The sequence below is a fragment of the Ursus arctos genome, unplaced genomic scaffold (genome assembly GCF_023065955.2).
Source record: "Ursus arctos isolate Adak ecotype North America unplaced genomic scaffold, UrsArc2.0 scaffold_9, whole genome shotgun sequence".
NCBI classification, from domain to species: domain Eukaryota; kingdom Metazoa; phylum Chordata; class Mammalia; order Carnivora; family Ursidae; genus Ursus; species Ursus arctos.
The window spans coordinates 24,795,575-24,817,970 of NW_026623111.1; the positions used below are offsets into that span (position 1 = coordinate 24,795,575).

Below are 22,396 nucleotides of genomic sequence, written 5' to 3' on the forward strand. Positions count from 1 at the left end.
TCTCTAGATGAAACACTGTAATATGTGTGCTGATTATAATTAGCATTCCAAATAGGGGTATTTCAGAATGCCACAAAAATATGTTCTTTTATGCTCTTTTAAAATCTTTCCCTTGATTTGTGGGGTGGAAACACTAAAAGCAATTAAGGCTTTTGCCATCTTTTCTATGAATGTAATGTAGATAATTCTATGTTTGTTAAGATATCTCAAAGTAAAGCAGTCTTCTAATTTCAAGTTAGTGTAGACAATTCTGCTATATTCAATTTAAGCCATGTCAAATTATTCTCAATGGAAAATAAGAAATGAAAATTGCATCATAACTACAAATTCTTTACCAATTTTTTTCCTTCATCTGTTATGTTAAATAAGATCAGGGGAAATGTATTCGGTCATCTCTGTTAAAAATCACAAACCGTTTTGTATCTATGAAAGAAAGGGGCAAGGAGGCAAAGGAAAGAACAGAAACCTAGAATCAAATGTATCAGCTAGAAGGTGGAAGTGGGTGTACAGTATTGATTGCATTTCCATATGATTGTCCAATCAGGTAAGTTTCTCATTCATAGATGCTCCAGTCCTCTCTACAAAGATGTGTGATATCCTAGAACCTGGTGATAAGAGTTTTCTGTTATTTTGAACTCAGTATCTCAGGACAGTTCATTTATCCTATGTCATGTGCTGCACCCCTTCTGTGGAGGGTGTGAGTATCTGTATTTCAGGAATACTAATCAAGGGTCAGCAAACTACAGCCCTCGAGCCAAATCTAGGCCTTGGTCATTGTATGCTCCACCTCCAGCTAAGAAAAAAAAGTATTTAAGGCTGTTAAAGAAAAGAAACACAGTAGTGTGGAACAAAGACCATAAGGGGCCTGAAAAGCCTAAATTATTTACTATCTGCGCATCTACAGAAAGGTCTTCCAGTATCTGGTTTATGAGGGAAAAAAAATCCTTCTAAATTGTCAATATTATTCTTGGGTATAGTGTCTAATGCCTAGCCCTCAACTGTACTATTTGATCATGAGTTTCCAAAAATTTTTAATAAAAAGCTACTTACTTTTTTCCTGTTTATTCTCTTAATCTCAGCAACTTGCTGTGTATTCATACACAGTATGATTATGTTGCTACTAATCCATTTTCTCAGAAAGTTCATGCTTTTTAGTCGATTGAAACTGATTTCTGTCAGTATTCCAGGGAACTTCTTATTTATTAAATCTACTAAAATAATATGTGTTTGTTCAGTCAGCATCACTGTTTGTATTCTTCAGAATATAATTACTGATATATCTGTTAAAGAATTTGTCCACTTTCTTTTCAGTGTTGTTTTCATTTGTGAATTATCATCTTAGATAGCACCAGTACTCTAGGAGGTAACATCTTGTTTTTGTTAAGTAGAAGCGAGACATGAGCAGTGGAAGGAACACCCTAAGACACAGGCCCAGGCCCTTGAAGGGCGAATGATAGAAACAGGAGCTAGAGGCCAAGACTGTGTTATATGGCTTACACCTTAGAAGCCCAGGGGGCTCAACATTCTGACCTCCTGGTTTCCAAGACCTTGGGGCTAACAGATAAAGAGCCAGACGTGCAGAGCATACACTTTTCTCTTCCACCACCACTCCTGCCATAGGGAAAGGCCCCCATGATGGTTCTGGTACAAACCTTCTAGGGTCAAAGACTCCCCCTCCCAACCTGTGGGAGTTGACTAGAAGCACCCTCCGTTAGAGACCACCCCACTGTTTGTCACAGCTCCTTCCAGCCCAGAAAGACCCAACGAATATCCAATCCCAAAACCACCTACGGTCCAGTTCCACCTCAGGGAACCTGCCCACTTTTCCACCTTGAAGGGATACTTTTGCTTTAATAAATGGCTTAGTGCTTGCTACTTCCTGGCTGTCTTTATTCGAGTGTGGATCCCCATATAAATTTTTTCATTGGGAATCCAAGAACTGAGGCTTCCATTCACACAACACAGACTCCTCCCATCGGCAACATTCTTTACTCCTTAATCAAGGTGTGGCTAAATTCTGATACTTAAAAAGAAGCGAAATTAGTTCTTTAAGTGTTAACTTCTTGTCTGAATGGACATGGCCCATTATTTTCTTATCACTGACCTGCACTACCATCTAATCTTTAAGGAAGTCACATTATATGAAATGACAGACTTGACCTCAAAACCTCACTTCTGTCATGCATATCACGGTGTTCTTAAACTAGAAGGACATTTCATGTTTGCTATATCTCATTCTTCACATATATGACTAAGAATTTGCAATAATTAAATATTCGCATCAAATATTAAAGTTCTATATGTATTAAAGTTCTGCTGGAATAATAAAACAAAATGCAAATTATTATTTCTTTCATGTAACAGAGACTTTTGCAAATCAAAGTTCTATCTCGAAGAACTGTAGTTTCTTTTAAATGTTGTTTCATTATATTTAACCCTTTGCAAAAATTCTGAACTGCCATGTGTTTATTTCCTTTCACCTAAGTCAGGTTATCTGAGGGTTAACCTGAGGACACAGCACTAATTACCCCAAATTATCATGCTTAAGACTGGGACTACTTAAAAATGAGGTCATTTCTGGGGCACCTTGGTGGCTCAGTTAAATGTTTGCCTCTTGATTTGGGCTCAGGTCATGATTTTGGGGTGGGCCAACTGACCCCCACTTCTGGCTCCATGCTCAGCAGGGAATCTGTTTGAGATTCTCTCCCTCTCCCTCTGCCCCTTCCCTCTGCTCTCTCTCTCTCTAAAATAAAAATAAATAAATAAATCTTTAAAAAACAATAAAAAAATAAAAACAAGGTCATTTCTATAATCCTTCAAGTGCAAGCAAAAACCACAAAGTTAAAATTTCAAAAGTTCAGTTTCCACAGGTCTGTAGGGGTCCTAATGATAAATTTTTCATGAGATTGTGATTCTTTCCTATTAAAAAGTGAGACCTAGTGAAATCCCTGAGAGCAAGTCAGGACTTCAGCCACCCAAGGTTTTCAGGAAATCTTAACGCTGAAGAGGTAATTCCAGGAGATCTTGCCAACCATGACAATCTTTCTTCTGTCTATCAAATTGCCATTTCCCCAGTCCCAGAGAGTAATATAAAATTTGCATTTCAAAGCCATTCTTTCAAGTATCCAAAATGAATTTCCTGAAGATGCCTGATTCTTCAATCATTACTTTTAAATTTACCACTTAATGGATGTTTACTATATGTAGGAAACCTCTTCTAGACAACAGCCCTATACGAGATAATTATTGATATTTTTATTTCAGAATATAGAAAACAATGGCTTGAAGGGATAGTCTAAAATCATAACTGGTACTCTACAGAATTGGTATTTCATTCCAAATGCTTCCAACTTAAGTAGCCATGAAATTGTTTACTACTTTACATTAAAATTCATTAATGGACATGATACTTGGAATGGAGACCACATATTCTGTATTCTTTTAAAAAAAGTTTTTCTATATTCTTACGTCAGTTTGGGTCTTCCAACCTGGATTAGACATGGAAAAAAACATGACTGGTTAAACACCCATAAAGAATAAAGAGGGAAAGAAAGGGGAATGCATATTAAGAGTCTTGAACTATAGTGTAGTTCCAAGAAAGGCTCATGAGGGCATACAGGTGAGTGTGTGCTTTAGCCAAAGTTGTTTCATGTTGTAAGAATGGGCCAGCCATGCTCAGTCCCTGGCTAAAAGCATCTTGAAAGAACAGAGTCTCGGTTTGAAAATGGTAGGGATGTCAGTTACACTTCTTGCAGCAGGAGATCTAAGCGGTGCATTCTGATGGCTACTCAAATCCTCAAAGCATGAAAGACCATATTTTTCAAGTAAAAATTCAGGACAATGTGGTATGTATAAACATGGGTGTTATCTTAATTTCCTTACTAGGTGCCTGCAAATGTGTGGGGGCAGGGTAGGAAGCAAAGAATATAGAGTTTAAGAAGGGAATGCTTATGAGGTGTCTAAGAACAGAGGCTACAGGAACAAATGTCTCTTGGTCAGCCCTGTAAGTACTAGTTCTGGTCAAAGGAGTTGAAGAAAATCAGACTTCAAGGAGGGAGGAGTAATTGAAAGGGGGACCTTAATTCAGGAAGATACAGTAGAGTCTAAAACGTCTTCTTAAACCACAAGAGGCCTGAAGAGAAACAAGCTGCACAGAGATTGAAGCAAGAGGATTCTCAGATGTAGGAGCAACGGGTTCACTGGGCAAGGGGGACAAACCTGGTGAAGGAATTGGACATAAAGAGCAACACATGGTCATGCCGACCAATTGCATGAAAAGGGGGCAAGGGCATAACGAAAAGGGAAAGTGCAAGAGACTACTTAAATTCAGATTTTCTCTAGAAAAATCTGCTATGAAAGGTGTATATAAGCAGGTGTACACAAGGTGCATACAAACCTCCCATGTTTGTGACTAACACTAACCTTTGATGATAGATTACTTTGAGGTCACCTCCAAGATATTTAGTAATGTCTAAACATGAGCTAATGGTGTAGTGTATATATGCCCATAGTAAGTATGTATATGTGTGTATGTATGTATTTTTTTCCCCAGATACTAACTCCTTTCATAAACCTCTCTTCCCTCCATCTCTTCTTTTTGCCTTCCTGAAGTCACTAATTTTTGCAAGACTTCTTATCTCCCAATCTAACCTTTTTCCAAGGGTTCTTTGACAGGGATTTATTATTAACTAAGGTTGGGGAAGATGAACAGTGCTTTTTGTGGATATTCCTCTCAGGGGACTGACTTATATTAGGCTATTTTTAAGATCCAAAGGGAGGACTCTCAAATGAGCAAATGAGCTGTGATTATCATCCAACGTGAATAACATTAGATTAAGTCGTGACTCTAGGAACTGCTGCTGATCTGTGCTTTTATCTTGCTTTTGTCAGGTCCTTTAGGGATATAAAGTTAGCTTATAAATGAAATTCTGAACCACCCAGAGTTAAACAAAAGTCAACACACTGAACTTCAATATTCAAACTTGAACAATTCAGATAACAAAATGCTGCTGTTACAGATACACACTTTATCTGATATCTGACCTAGTTTCATAGTTTGAAAGTCACTTAGTCTGCTTATTATTTGTCACCACAGTGTTTTGATGTGTACTGCTTTACAACTGCATATTCCCACTTACAGTCCTTCATGTCCAGAGCACGGTTCAGTTCATCTTTTACTGTCACAGTTATTTTCTTCTCTTAAAACAATTATTTAAATGACAGACATCATTGAAATGTTTTTTTTTTTTAAAAAAAAAAAAAAAACCTTAAAATCTCAAGTTCTAAATCCTAGGGCAAAAAATATTAAAAGTTTTCAGGATGTGATTTATCGTAATTATCTTCTAGGTTCCCTTCCATTTCTAACGGCTGGCTACAGTTTAAAGGAGTAAAGAGGCATTTAAGCCTTTTTCTCTTTTTATAGCCTTCCCCCTCCCCAGCCCAATCTATTCTTTGAAGTCAGCAGGCCAGGGCCTTCTCCAAAACACTCCCCTCCTAAATTTCAATTTGGAAAAAAAGGAAAAAAAAATCGGGCTCAAAAAATACTTCTCTCTTAAATGTGACCTTTACATAGCAACTAGGGTATTTGCCATTTCTTTCACAGTCTAAATCAAACTTAAACATGAGCAGGGAGACCAAATGACATTGAAAATTAGGGTTTTTGCAGCATTTGGGATAATTTACAAAATTTTCCTGTCACTGAATATAAAACTCAGGCCCATTTCACCGACCAACTGATCACCATCCCACTTCTGCATCATGTTCCCTATAAAAAGTATAAAAGATATACTGCTTGTGTAAACATAATCATGATTATCAATTTTACTCTTAAATTTGCATTGTTGTGAGTGCTTAATTTAGCCGACCTTCACATTCCATTCTGTGACTGCATCCTCTTTCTTCTATTAGCTGTTCATTTTTCACCAGTTACACAATGTTTAAAATACACAAGTCTTTAGTGATTGACTTAGTCCATAATGCATTCCGTCTTGATTTTTCCTTTCCAAAGTAACAGAAAGTGTATGCTACATTATACTATCTTAGTATAATATAAAGTCATATTATATCAAAAGATGTATCATGCTGTTTTAAGGAAATGTCCTCTTTGAAATATTAACATGGAGTTATATAGGACAGACAGGACACAGCTGCATTAGCCAGGCAGTTGAGAATAAATATGTCACCCTGCATTCCACATAGTGTGCATTTTTCAGTCACACACTCATCTGCGAAAACTTATGACTCTGAATTATGTTAACAATTTTGGTTTAGGTCAGTGCACACAATTTAAACACCTACACAATAGCCTGTATTTTCATTCCCCTATTGAAAGTCTCTATTCAGCAGGATGGATACATTTAGAAAGCTGAAGCAGAGAAGTGTGTCTATGGGCAGTCTTCCTTAGTTATTTTCATTTGAGCTCCCATACCGTCTGACCCATTTTACTTATGTTGCAGAAACACTATGAGAAATCCTTTTAAATCTTGAAAGAGTCGTTTGTAAAAAATGTAGTGTACACACACACGATGGAAAAACGGCTGAAGTGCCAGGTACCATGCTTGTTTTTTTTTTTTTTTTCCTTTGCTAATTTCTGGGGTAGAGGCACACACATGTAGAAACTAAAAGCAATCCTAAAAATACCAAGGACTCCTTAGCTATAAAAAATAATATATGGTGTATGGAATGCACTGAGTCGATTCATTGCTTTTCAGGAGAACATTCCTATTTTGACCCCTGAATAAATCAGCTAATGTCCTAAAAGCTAAAATTGAATTGTCCTTTCCTTAGCCTAAGTATAAATGCAATTACCGTAGAAATTATCAGACTCAATATTCCCGAGGTGTGGAGACTTCTGCAGATTGGTGCTACGTGAATAAACGTATTTACATACTTTTGAAAGAAACTTAATTATTAAAAAATGTGTTCTCTTTTTTTAAGCAAGTACTCAAAAACATATTGTCTTTTCAGAAAACTTGTCACCTTAGCTTCTTAGGAGGTATTTTTATTAAATTGATAATCCAATGTGTTATATTTTACCTGATTCAGGAAATAACCTATTATTATATTTTTGTTCCTACGAATACTGTGAACTGAATGACCCACAATATGTTTAATAGTATTTTATATTTAAAAAGTAATTACTTTGCCATTTTAAGCTCCAATGTAGGAAGAGCTTGTAAGTTGTCATTCCTATCCTTAAAACAACAACAAAAAGCTGAGCAGATAATAATTTTTCTTGCACCCATTACAGACCTGAGGTTGCAGTGCAAACCGCCACCGTGAAATCTAGAGAGACAGACCCATCCATTGAAAGATAGCCTAAATCTGCTAAGGTGGTACAGGAAACCACTGGAGACCTAAACTAATAGAAACACTTAAATTGTAATGTTGTGTAATTACTGGAGGCTGAAGAGTGGACTGGCTGGACAGGGAGAAACTCCTTGTATGTGTTTAACTCCCAGAAACCACATCAGGCTCTTATAGAGAGTATCTGAGAGAGTCCTTCATGACTCTAGCAGTGAAAAGGGGAAGAGTAATCCTTGTGAAATCTACCAAAAGTCTCTGAAGAACGCATAAATATTCTCCAAGGGGAAGGACTTTGCCTAGGCCTTATTCCAACTAAGGGGGGGGATTCCTCCCACTCTAGTCAATCCCACCCTTCCTCATATCACCTAAAAGAAAAACAAAACAAAACAAAAAAGTCAACAGGGGACAGAGTTTCGAGGAAATAGATTGAGCATACTTGGGAATTCTTTACCCAGAGAAGAGACATGGTCCCAGGGTCCTGGGATGGAGCCCCACATTGGGCTCCCTGCTTGGTGGGGAGCCTGCTTCTCCCTCTCCCACTGTTGCTGCTCCCCCAGCTTGTGCTCTCTGTCAAATAAATAAATAAAATCTTAAAGAAAAAGAAAAAGAAAAAAGAAAGGTCTGTAAGATACAGACTCTGAGAAGGAATATTTACGGAAATCCAAAGTCAGCAGGGCAGACCAAAACAGGAGCATCAAAGGAACCCTCTGTCACCTACAGCTCCAGCAAACATTAAACACACCCCAGCTCCCAGCCAGATTAACATAAAGTCTCACAATAAAGCCTATGTACCTCAGTTCCTATTATCTGATACAACATGTCTGGCTTTCAACAAATCAATTACAAAACAGGTCAAAAGGCAATTAAAAAAAAGTCTGAAAAGGAAACATTATCATCATAAGCAAACCCATATATAATGAGCATGTGGGAATTATCACAGAGGGAATTTAAAATAACTTTGATTAATACGTTAAGGGCACTGTTGGAAAAAGTAAATATGTTAAGGGCAGTACTGTAAGAATAGATGAGTATTATAACCAGGGATATGGCAATTCTAAGATATTATTAAGGAGGGCATTTGCTGTGTTGAGCATTGGGTATTATATGTAAGTGATGAATCACTAAACTCTACTGCTGAAGCTAATATTGCACTATATGTTAACTACCTAGAATTTAAATACAAATTTGAAAAAAAAAATTAAAAGAAAACGCTAGCAATAAAAAACACTGTAAGAAAGAGAAAAAAATGCCTTTGACAGATTCAACAGTAGACATAACATGGCTAAGGAAAAGATCAGTAAGTTTAAAGATGGTTAAATGAAATAGAAAGAAAGAAATCTTTTATTTTTCTCATTCTCACTTGTTTAAACAAATAATAATAGTAGCAATGTAGCAGTTGATTATAACATATGAAGAAGTAAAATGGAAGACATCAATGTCACAAAGCTTAGGAGGAACTGGGAATACTCTGTCATAATACTCCGCACAGCAGGGCAAGTGGTATAGGGTATTTGAAAGTGGATTTAAATTCCTTGAAAGTGTACATCGTAAATTCTAGGGAGACAACTAAATTTTGTGAAAGAATGATTATGCTAAGAAGAGGAGATAAACTGAGAGGTCCTAGAACCTCGCATCTGGCTCTTTTTTTTTTTTTTTTTTTAAGATTTTATTTATTTATGTGCAAGAGAGCGAGCAGGGGGAAGAGCAGGACAGGGACAAGCGACTCCAAGTTGAACCTGGAATGTCCCATATTGACAGAAAGTAAGGAAAGGATTGAATACACACACACACACACACACACACACACACACACACTGAGAATTATGTAATTGGTGTGGGAGAGATGAGGAAGAGTGTCAATTTGATGTAGGAGCCAACTGAAAGAGCTTCCAAAAGTCAAAGCTGGAAAACTTCGTATCGCAAAAATAAAGTAATTCTAAATTCTGGCCCAACGTGGAAAATAAACATCCATGATGTAAATAAATTATTGAGTAAACAAATTGAAAAAACAGACAAATCTCTTTTGCAGCAGAAGTACAAATAATTTATGCAGGTACTCCACTCCTATGCAGGTGGAACATAACTCCCCCGCCTTAAGTATAGATTGCTCCTAATGACTTCCCTCCATAAAGTATACTTTGTAAAGGAGGATAAAAGATCAACTTTAGAATGCAGATATCTGAGAAACATTACCTCAGCCAGGGGATGAATGAGCCCATCAATTGTGATGAGTCATGTTAGTAGCATGTAGCCTTGATATGACATGATAAAAATGGTATTTACCCTGTGGTTTTCCTTCCCCAAACCCATATCCGCAGTGTAATTATGAGAAAAAAATTTAGAGAAGTCCCGAATGAAGGACAGTCTATGAAATACCTGACTGATACCCCTCCATGTGTCAATGTCATAAAAAAAAGAAAAGCTTGAGAAATTATCATAGCCAAGAGGAGCCTAAGTTAGACATGATGACTGAAAGTCATGCTGGATAAGGTCCTGGAACAGAAAAAGGATCCTGGATGAAAACTAACAAAATTCAATAAAATATAATCTTCATATTAATATGTCAATATTTTCCATTAACTATCACAAATATACCATACTAGTGCAAGATGTTAGCGGGAACTTGTTGTGAGGTTTGTGGGAACTCTCAATGTTCTCTGCAACTTTCTTATAAATCTTAAACTATTTAAAATACAAAGTTACTAAAAATATAACATGTGAAACTTACTTAGCATTTAATCTATGATAAAAAAGCAAATATTCAAAGTGATTTATTTAAAATGTATTGTTAGTTTCACTATGATAGATAACATTCAACACACCAATGCTCATGAACAAATCTCTGCCTCATTTTGTTGTAAAATTAGACCAAATAAAACACTATAATGTATATAATTAACAAGCTAATCTTAATTGTCCAAAGAGCATGCCCCAGAATACATGGTATTTTGTAATTAGAATGATAGGGGCATATCTGAAAAGCATTAAAAAAATCTTTGGGATTCCAAAATATACATACATTTATTAATTTTAAAGAATTATTTCTCATGTAAAGTTAAAGTGCAATTTAAAATATATTGGGTCAATCTCCAAAACCAGGGCCAAAATACAGAAAACAAAGAAAATATTTTAAGTGAGCATTGTGAAATACTGGCTTGTCTTAAACTATTTGGGACATTCCTGAAACTGCCTAAATTTCAATAACCAGGAGATTACATATCTACTTTTTAAGGTCTTTACAGTCTGACTAATGGCACAAATATGATGAGTGGACTCTTTGGAGAAATATATATTTATATATTCAAATTAATGAGATGAGGTTAAAAAAACCAAACTATGCTATTACATTTCTTGGGCTCCACACAGATCTGGGGCATTAATTTTAAGTCTTCCTTCACATAACAACCCCCTGTTTTATATGCTGCTAACTTGGTCAAAATGGTAATTTGGATGAAGTCTATCCAAAAGTTCTCTCATTTGAACTGATTTAAAAATATATTTAAATGGGTCATTTTGCCCTTCAGATTAATTTTCAATGTTTCTTGCATTGCTAGCAGGTTTTTAAAATGTCCACTAAAATGGTCAGGTTAAGGTTGATTCCTGATAGTTAAAAAGCATTCTTAGAGTCAGTACATCTCTGATGAATCCTTAAAGTCCCTCGTTTTGGAAAATGCCAAATTGACAGGTCACTTCAAATGCTTTTAGGTAAGAATAAACAATCATGTACAGTTAAAAAATATATATGTTTATGATTAGGACCACATATGGGAGCTTCTGTTTGCTTTGCTTTGTTTTAATCTGAATTATTTTTGACAGAGTTGTTGGAAGTGTTTAACACATCATCAGATCTTTAACCCTTTGCTTATTATAGGTCTGCTACTCCTTTGTCCTTCATCCTAATTCCCTTTAACTCTAAACAAGTAAATATGTAAGTAAGTAAGTAAGGCCTGGCCTTTAAACCCAAAGACCCGGGGACACCTGGAGTTGGAAATTATTTCCTCAAAAAAGCATCAGTCCTATAAATAACTTGGGACACAGATATGAAAAGAATCAATTATTTAGTTTTAAATGGTCATTTTGCTCATTCAATAGTTTAAAAATATTTGAGAAAATCGTACAGTTTTCTATATAGGAAATTTGAAGAAAGTCGGAGACTGCAGGCTTCATGATATAGTAAGCTCATATATATGCTTTGGGTTCCTTTAGGTGGTTTTTTTGTTTGTTGATTTTAGTTGCAAAATTTAAAAATCAGAATGTTTCACTTAGAAGTACAAATTTCCAGCTTCTTTGGAAGAATGAACATGCTGGTCAATAGCACTTTCTCTGGAACAGAGTGTTGGATCTTCCTGGTTGTAGCCCCATTTTGTAGGGCCATGTAGGCCATTCAAAACCCAGCTCCTAGAAAGAATTCTGCAAAACTTCTGAATGATATTGATTCTCTATACATATTTAAAGAAAAGAAGTTTAAAGCTTTTATGTCCATAGCTTTATAGCATCATTATAAATCTACTGCTCATGTTAAAAGCCAAGTGCATTTACATACATGCATTCATGTTATCTCTTGCTTACATTCTTTCATCCACATAGCTCTTGATTCAAAGTTTTTTTCAGCAAATAAAAGGTGTGACTCACAAAACTGTTCATCTGCACTTAATTTTTCTCCTGCTTCACAGAAAAAAATAATTTAGCCTAATATTTAATGAATTGTCTTATATTGATCTGGTACTCTTCTGTTTGAACTACTGTTATATCATTGTTTTTATACCATAAGGAAAAGCTGGTTCTAAGATTCTGTACAGAATGGGAAGTTTCCTACTCATCGCCATGGAAGTGCTAACAGGAAGTAGTGAAGTATCAAAAATAGACATAAATATATATGATTCTTTAGTTCACAGTTCTAAAATATGTATTTTTTAAAAATTTAGGTATCAACAAAAAGTTATTAGATAAGGTCACAGCTATTAATCCACATTTAACTTTTTTACTTCTCTTTATTGCCTAGTTTCTCCCTGCATTTCATTTACACAATTTGAAATCTGAGTGTCAGTATTAGTTTTTCTATTTGTTTCATAAAAAAGACAGAGATGTTTCCCTATGTTGGCAAACCTGTCCTAATTTAACAAACTGTCAGTGAGAATTCGTTAAAAAAGAATTCTTATTTTTCCCTCAAATGTTGGATTCATATTGAATAAACCCATTGACTCATGTTCCAATTGGAACTGGAATTACTATTTTTAATCTGATCAGAAATCCAATGTAGACATTTCTAAAGTAGATGTACCCAAATTTAGTGTAAAATCACTCCAAATCAACTCCTAGAATAGTCTATCTAGCTGCAATCATTTAGAATACATAATAAAACAATATTATAACTAATATGTATGTTCCAACTAACTTAAACTTTAAAAAATTTAATTGGACCGTGGAAAACAATATTTGAAGGAAAGCATACACAAACATCTATTTTAAGAACCAGATAAAACTGAGCTGCAAGTTTGGAAAATGAAATTATATAATTTACTCACTCTTTTCCTTTCCATGGTGCCTTTCTCATCCAGTGGCACAAGCAAGTTTTATGTAGGTGATAGAATTTGAGTTTATTAAAAAAAAAAAAAAAGCTAAATAATAGTGTTTCCTTCACAAAGATAATTATTTTATTAATGAATGTATAAATAGGTTATTAATTTCAATGTTGCTTATTAATTTGTTTTCATGAGTAATTTAAGAAAAAAATTTTTTTTGATGTCTGATCTTACTTATTTGCCACCCTTAGAAAATCTCAGATTTGACTGGACTCAGACTTAGAGGTAAAAGCTCTCAGAGAGGACAGCCTCTGTCTCATGGTAATCTGTTCCTGGCATTTTTCTTTGGCATCCTTCATTTTCTTGGCCAAAAGGTTAGCATATTCCGCAGCCTCTTCTTTATTTTTCTTAGTGCGCTGTTTCTTCAAAGCAATACCCAACATTTGTGTTGGAGGACACTTTGGTTCTAGGTTTCTTACCTTCTTTGTTTAGGGGCTTTCTCACAACATACTGGCGGACATCATCTTCTTTAGATCTAGAGTTTGAAAAGTTTGCGGATTCTGCTGGCTCTTTTGGGCCCCAGGTGACAAGGCACAGTAGTATCAGCAAGTCAGGAATATCCTTCTCCCCTTTTTTTACAATGACCGTGTTAAGAACACTGAGATTGGCATCCACAATGCAACCCCGTACAGATTTGCCCTTTCTCTCTCCAGTCCTCCTTGGTCTACAGCAGGAATGCCACTTAGTCAGCAGCAGGTGGACACGGCCATGGGTCAAGACACTCTGCTTCACTGGGTAGCCTTGTTTGTCATTGCCACCACTGATTCAGACCACATAACCCCTCCATTCTTCACCCAAAGCATCAGCAGCAACTTCTGTGGCCATATGCTTCTCATAAATGGTACAAAGTTTGTGTTCATCGTACAGTTCAATGAGTTTCTGGAAGCCAGTAGCTGGGAAACAGATGTTCAGCTTCATCCTGAAGCAGCCTACCACCTCCGAGGCTCCACGAAAAAGGGCATTTTAAGAAAATTTTAACACTTTGTGGACACTGACAGCATGGATAAAATGTCTCAATTGTAATAAAGTTAACAATAGATATGGCTTTTTAAATAGATTTGTTATTATTTATAAATCATCTCTCTAACCATTATCTTGTTTAATCCCCACAACAACTGGTCACATAAATATATTTCTCTACATATTGCAGAACTAGAAATATATTTAAGTGGTTATACAATGTGCCTAATGTTCTCATAAGAAACAAGTTAGGAAAAAAAAACTTTGTGTAATTTTTTAATGCATATTTTTTCATTTGAACTGTTATTTATATATCACCTACCATTTGCCAAGCATATTCCTGAGTTCTGGAAGGTAGAAAAATTAATTAAGATACTGACCCTCTCTTGGCGAGCTCATTACTTCATAGGAGGTACTGATATTTTAACTGTAACACAAGTGGAAAAAGGATATATATTATAGTAAATTTATGCACAAGCAATGGTGTGCTGGAAACCAGCTCTCTTGGGAGGTGGCTGGGGGCTGGGGAGTGAAGGTAAGAGCCTTGATTTGCCCATTACTATAGTGTAAGTATTTTCACCATGGTTGATTTAAAGCTCACAGGAGTTTAAATATCAGCTTGAAAATTCCTGAATATTTAATAATCGGCTCTCACCAGTGATAATAGCTGGCTTCAATTCACCACTGGAAGTGTGGTGGAAACATATAAAGGAGGAATTGATTAATTCTGCCTGGAATGGGATGGGAAAGGATTCAGAGCACAGAGAATTTGAGCTAAGCCTTGAAAATGAGCAAGATTGCAGGACAGAGAATAAGGAAGAATGATCCATGAAGAGGGAATGTTATATGCAAATTTAAGAATGCCGAGATAAAAACTGGAGTGGTTGTGGGGTGAGGTGGATTTGTCCAAAATGGCTGCATAGGAAAATCCTGAACTTACTCTTCAAATGGACATACCAAATCCATGGCTACATATGGATCATTTCCCTCTGAAAAAGATGTGAGAACTAGATGAACTGTTTAATACAACAAAGGATAAAAGAACTACATCAAGATGGGTAAAAAGGGCAGATACATGGTTTCTCTGGATTGGCCTGGTGACACACAAAATGGAAGGATCTCACCAGTCAGGCACTTCTCTCAGAGTAGTAAGGGGTTGGTGTCCCACATCAGGTACCCAGCCCTTGGGATATGTACTAGAAAGACAAAACCCCATAAAGTCTAGCTTGGAAAACCAACAAGACTGATATACAAGGGTCCCAAAGTGCAATAGGAAATTGAGATTATATGTGAGGGAGATTCACTTGCTAATCCAGAAACACTGGCTGGAGGGGTGGGGGAGAGCTGAGACCCTCCCTGGTGGTAGAGGCACTGGCAGATGCACTTGCTTCATTTTTCATGTAGCCCACTAGGACAGATGGACAGTTCAAATGTGACACCTCATACCACCTTTCTGGGATGAACAGGGACTACTGATTATAGCACTTGCTGACACTGGAGACCACCGGCAGTTGCACCCTCCCCATTCCTTGGGATAAGCAAGCATGAACAATCATGGGGTTCTCCTGCTCCCTAGTTAAGTTGGTGAACATGGGGGTTGCAACACTCCCTTGCCCCGTGGCTGGGACTGGTGAGCATTAGCAATTACAGCATCCTCCCTCTCCCAACCTAAAGCCAGAATACAATTGTAGCTAGGCAAATTTGCTGCAGTGCTGAAGCATATGGCCATGTACATACAAGACATTTTCCCACTGCCTTTCTGAAGCTAACATGTGTACCAGACCTCTCCAGCTGCTTTGCTAAAGTCAAGAGGGCTGGAATTTCAGAGCTCCATGGGACTGTAACAATTGGAAAGATAGCTCTTGGCAGGCCACAACCACCAAGGCACTGCCCAAACATCAGACTGAAACATAATTCCAGTCTACTGGTGACAAAGGCCTATTAGCATGCACCTTCAGCCTGAGGGACAGGCTGCAGGTTTCTCTTTTCCCTAGAGGCAAAAGGGCATACCCAATGACCACAAACAAGGAGACAATCCTTGTGCATCCACTTGGCCTTTTTATAACTACGAAATTTCCCAGAGAGAATGGTCCCCAAGGGGACAACTCTTTTGGTCTGAAAGCCAATAGGGATTACAACTGTGGCCCCACAGGATTGTATATATTGCATACTTTAAAAGCTGCTTCCAATCAGCCTGAAACTGGTACCAAATGAAATTCCTCCCCTTGGATCACTGACCAGTTTTGGCACACCCTCAACAACTGGTATAAGCTAAGTATAAATCAGGAGGCTTAGACAATCACAAAACTTCAAGAGACAAACAAGAACCGAGGTAATCTGAACATGAAGGATGATAACCTACACAAGGCCACTCCTTCAAGACTGAGTTAGCTGTTTACCTACGACATAAAAACAAACACGGAGAGTCAACAGATGAGAAAACAGAGAGATGTAGGTTCCAAATGAAAGAAGAAGACAAAAATTCAGAAAAAGGCCTTAATGGTATGGAGATAAGTAATCTACCTGATAAAGAATTCAAAATAAAGGCCACAAAGATACTCACTGAACTCAGGAGAAGAATAGATGAGCACAGTCAGAATTCAACAAAAAGATACAAAAGGTAAGATAATACCAAACAGAAGTCACAGAGCTAAACAACACAAAACCAGAACTGAAAAATACACTAGAGTGGTTCAACAGCAGACTGCATAAAGTAGAAATACAGATCAACAAACTGGAAGATAAAGCAGTGGAACTCAGAGCAGCAAAAAGGAAAAAAAATCATTTTAAAAAAGAAGGTAACTTTAAAGACCTATGGAATGCATCAAGCAGAATAACATTCACATTATACAGATCCCAGAAGAGAAGCGGTAAAGGGGCAGAAAACTTATTTGAAGAAATAATGGCTGAAACCTAAAGACAGAAACAGAGATCCAAATCCAGGAAGCCTAGAGAATTTGAAATACAATGAACACAAGGAGGGCCACGCCAAGACATATTATAATTAAAATGACAAAAGTTAAAATATCAGGGAAACCCCGTAAGACTAATAGAAGATTTCTTGGCAGGAAATTTGCAAGTCACAAGGGAGGGGTATGACATACTCACAGACCTGAAGGGAAAAAAGCTTAAAACCAAGAATACTCTACCTGGCAAGGTTATCAATCAAACCTGAAAGAGAGACACAGAGTTTTCCAGATAAGCAAAAGCTAAAAGAGTTCATTACTACTAAAACAGCCTTACAAGAAACATTAAAAGGACTTTTTTAAGATGAAAAGAAATAGCACTAATTAATAACGACAACAACAACAACAAAAATATAAAAGCAAAAATTTCACTGGAAAAGGTAACTATATAGTAAAGGTAGTGGGTTAATCACTTATAAAGCTACTAAAAAGGTTAAAAGATAAAAATAGTAAAGTTAACTAAAACTGAAGTTAACTAACTAACTAAAGTTAACTAAACTATAATAGTTGGTTAAGGGATATATAAAAGCAAAAAGTGACACCAAAAATATAAAACATGAGGCTAGTAAAAATGTAGAATTTTGGAATGTATTCAAGTTTAAATTACTGTCAACTTAGACTGTTATATACATAGGATGAAATATATGAACCTCAGGGTAACAAAAAAGCAAAAAATTATAGTAAATATAAAAGAAAATAAGAAAGGAACCTAAATATAACACTAAAAAAAGACATCAAAGCCATAAGGGAGAGAGAAAGAAAAGAAAGTAATAGAGAAGAACTACAAAATCAGCCAGGACACCATGAAAAAAATGGTAATTAGTACATACCTACTGATGATTACTTTAAATGTAAATGGACTAGATTCTCCAATCAAAGGATGTAGAGTGGCTGAATGGATTAAACAAATAAAATTGAACAACCTAAAAGAAATGGATAAATTCTGAGAAACATACAACCTGCCAGGACTGAATCATGAAGAAATAGAAAATCTGAATAAAACAATTACTAGTAAGGAGATTGATCAGTAATCAAAAACCTCCCAACAAAAGTCCAGGACCAGACAACTTCACTGGTGAATCCTACCAAATGATGGCATGCTTAATGAGAAAACCCTAAAGACTCCACCAAGAAACTGTTAGAACTAAATGAAGAATTCAATTAAGTTATAGGATACAGGGGCGCCTGGGTGGCACAGCGGTTAAGCGTCTGCCTTCCGCTCAGGGCGTGATCCCGGCGTTATGAGATCGAGCCCCACATCAGGCTCCTCCGCTATGAGCCTGCTTCTTCCTCTCCCACTCCCCCTGCTTGTGTTCCCTCTCTCACTGGCTGTCTCTATCTCTGTCAAATAAATAAATAAAATCTTAAAAAAAAAAAAAAAAGCTCTTTAAAAAAAAAAAGTTATAGGATACAAAAACAGTAGAGAAAAATTTCTTACATTTCCATACACAAAAATAAACTATTAGAGGGACAAACCAAACAAACATTTCCATTTAAAATTTTATAAAAAAAAAAAAAAAAAAACCCAGGAATAAATTCAGCTAAAGAGGTAAAGGACATGTACTCTGAAAAGTATAAGACGTTGACGAAAGAAACTGAGGAAGACACAAATACATGGAAAGCTATTTTTTGCTCATCGATTGGGAGAATTAACATTATTAAAATGTCTACACTATCCAAAGTCATCTGCAGATTCAATGCAATCCCTATCAAAATTCCAATGAAATTTTCCACAAAACTAGAACAAATAATTATAAAATTTGTATAGAATGACAAAAGACCCTGAATAACTAAAACAATCTTGAGAAAGAGGAAAAAAAGCCAGGGGTATCACACTCCCTGATTTCAAACAATACTGCAATGCTATACTAATCAAAACCCTGGCCATGGGTGGTTCAGTTGGTTAAGCATCCAACTCTTGATTTTGGCTCATGACCTGAGGGTGGTGAGATCGAGCCCCACATCAGGGCCCACACGAGTGTGGAGCCTGCTTAAGATTTTCTCTCTCACCCTCTCCTTCTGCCCCTCCCTCTAAAAAACAAAAACAAAACCAAATACGTACACAAAACAACAACAGCAGCAACAAAACCCTATGGTGTTGACATAAAAACAGACTCAAAGATCAATGGAACAGAATAAAGAGCCCAGATATAAACCTACACTTCTGTGGTCAATTAATTAAATCCAACAAAGGAGACAGTAATATAAACTGGAGAAAGGATAGTCTCTTCAATAAACGGTGTTGAGAAAACTGGACAGCTACATGCAAAAGAATGAATCTGGACCACTATTTTGCACCATATGTGAAAATCAAATCAAAATGGATCAAAACTTGAATGTAAGACTTGAAATCATAAAACTCATAGAAGAAAACATAAGTGGTAAGATCCTTAACATCAGTCTTAGAGGTTTTTTTTTTTTTTGGCTCTGACTCCAAAAGCAAAGGAAATAAGAGAAGAAGAAAAAAAAAAAAACACAATAAAAAACAAAAACAAACAAAAACCCAGATCAGACTACATCAAACTAAAAGTCATCTGCACAGCAAGGGAAATCATCAACAAAGCAAAAAGGCAATCTACTGAAGACAGAAGGTATATGCAAATGATACACAGAATACTCAACACCAAAAAGCCAAATAATCCAATTTAAAAATGGGCAAAGGATCTGAATAGACATTTTTTTGAAGAAGACATACAGATGGCCAACAGACACACAAAAAATGTGAAATATCACTAATCATCGGGGAAATGCAAATCAAAACTACAATGAGATATCATTTCACACCACCCAGAATAGCTAGTAACAAAAAGACAAGAAATATCAATGTTGGCAAGGATGTGGAGAAAAGAAAACCCTCATACACTGTTAGTGGGAATGTAAATGGCCCAGCCACAATGGAATACAGTACGGAGTTTCCTCAAAAAACTAAAAATAGAAATACCATAAGATCCAGTAACTCCACTTCTCAATATTTACCTGAAGAAAATGAAAATAGTAATTTTGCACCCCGATGTTTACTGTAGCATTACTCACAATAGCTAATATATGGAAGCAACATAAGTGTCCATCTATAGATGAATGGACAAAGAAGGTACTACTTCTTTAATACTATTCAGCCATAAAAAAAGAACAAAATGAAGTCACCATTTGCAACAACATGGATAAAACTTGATGGTATTGTGCTAAGTGAAAAAAGTCAGAGAAAGAAAAATATTGCATAATTCTACTTACATATAGAATCTAAAAAACAAAACCATTCTTAAACTCATAGATAGAACAGACTGGTGGTGGCCAGAACGGTGGAAATTAGGGGGGGAGCAGTGAAAAGGTGAAAGAGATTAAGAAGTACAAACTTCCAGCTATACACTAATCATGGGGATATAATACACATCCTGGGTAATATAGTCAATAGAATTGTGTTAATTGTGTTAAGGTGACAGATGATAACTAGACTTACTGTGGTGACCATGTCACAATGTATAAAATGTCAAATCATTATATTGTACATCTGAAACTAACATAATATTGTATGTAAATTATACCACAATTAAAAGCAGCAGCAGCAGGAGGAGGAGAGGGGAAGAGGAAGAATGCAGAGTATTCATGGTCTGCTTTGCCACGTGTGAGCAGACCTGTGGCTGGAGCTCTGGAAGCTGAGAGTTACACTAAGCCAGGTATTTAAGAACCTTGAAGGGCTGCAAAAGGCGTTTTGATTCTTTTACAAAGGAAATTAAAGTCTCTGGATGGGTTCGCAAAACCTATTTGAAGAATAACCAACAAAACAGTCCAAGTACACATGGATTCTGCCAAATGGCCAGACCTTCTATAAACATGGCAACTCAATTACTTTAATAGGAGTTTAATATTCTGATTACCGTTTATCTCAGACTTTCTCTTATCTTCTCCACTGTAACTGTTTCTGAAGCAACAAAAGGGATAAAATCCATGATGTGAGATATAGAAGGATAATGTAATCATAGCCCTAAAAAAGCACACTAAAGTGGAAAGTTATGCAACAAATGCAAAACTTTACCAATTTGGAAGATTTTTTAAAAAATATAACATTTCTTGTAACAAAAAATTTCTTTAGACAGAATCACCTAAGAAATATCTTAGTGGTTTTTCTGTTGGAGCAGTTATCTATGTAGATGACATTTACTATTTCAAATGGTATCATATTTATAAATAATACAGAGCTGTTAAATTAAAATTCACAGTCTGCTTTGCTCAATATCCTCTCTTTATGCTACATTGAAAACAAAAAGAAAAACGAAAACAAGGATGTGGGGCAAAGATTGCCCATATCTGAATCTGATATGTAGGTCTTTCCTGAGGCAAAACTGTAAAGAGGGAGAGGAAATATTCAGATCTGGAATCAAAGTGAATTTTTAGCCGGTTTCATGGTTAGACATTTATTAAAAGTTTCAAACTTAGTGATTTCATGTAATATATTTCTTCCATCTGGAAAAAGAACCACCTTATAACCCATTAGAACAAAACCATCTGCATTCTAATAACAATTTTATTGGTCAATTTTTTTTCCTTATTAATCTGTTGATGGAAAATAAAAACAGATTGACCTAAGGCTTATAAATAAAACTTCAATGTGGGAAACAATTTTATCCTTGACAAAGTTTAAATTTGTATTAAAGAGTTTATAATGCAGGGTTAGGCACTCAGAATTTTTACCCCTGAGCAAATAATCCTCTCTCTGAATGTTTTGTGGATTATCACTAACAATATTATGCTTGGTTTCCTTTAAGCGAGATTCTATGAAGTTGATGTTTTTTAAATGGAAATAAGCTCCACAAGAAGAGGTATACAGGTGTCCCTTGCTATCCAAAAATAGAGCATTCCCTTTCATAAGCTCAAATGGCATAAAGCATGGAAACAATAACTATTTCATAAAAGTGAGAATCTTTTTGGATTTCTTTTGGTTAGTGTAAGCAGGTACTATTACAGATTATTTGTAAAAGCGAAGTGTCATAAAGCAAACTTTTGGATAGCAAGGGAAACCTGTAATTTGTCAAGGATTATTTTCCTTTCAATAATGTGATCTTTCCTTTATACCTTTAAATTTCAATAAACACAAATGCATCAAAGCTTACTGAAACTCACAAAATGAATGACTGGAAAGTTCCTCAAGCCGGTCAGATAACTTCTCAGAACAATGTATCTTAGACAGTATTTTTAGTCATAACATTTCCTTAGAAAATTATTATTCAATATTGCCAAAATCTGAAACGAACTTTTCTTAATGATTTCAATCCTTTAAAATGTTTTATGGCCTAATATACGGTCTGTTCTTGATAATGTTCCATGTGCCCTTGAGAAGAATGTGTATCCTGCTCTGGGTGGAAGGTTCTATAGAAATGTTAGGTCTACTTGGTTTACAGTGTTGCTTACATTTTCCATTTCATATTAATACTCTCCCTGGTTTTTCTATTCATTAATAAAAGTGGGGAACTGAAGTCACCAACTATTTTTGTCAAATTGTCTACTTCTTCCAACACTGACAGCTTTTATTTCATGTATCTTAGTGCTCTTTTGTTAGGTACATACAAATGTTTTATGTCATTACTT

The 22,396-nt window shown here is 36.0% G+C and overlaps 1 pseudogene; it reads right to left on the bottom strand.

The window, feature by feature from the left end:
- Positions 1 to 13,084: 13,084 nt before the first annotated feature.
- Positions 13,085 to 13,805, bottom strand: LOC113262362 (40S ribosomal protein S6-like; annotated as a pseudogene).
- Between the last annotated feature and the right edge of the window lie 8,591 nt (positions 13,806 to 22,396).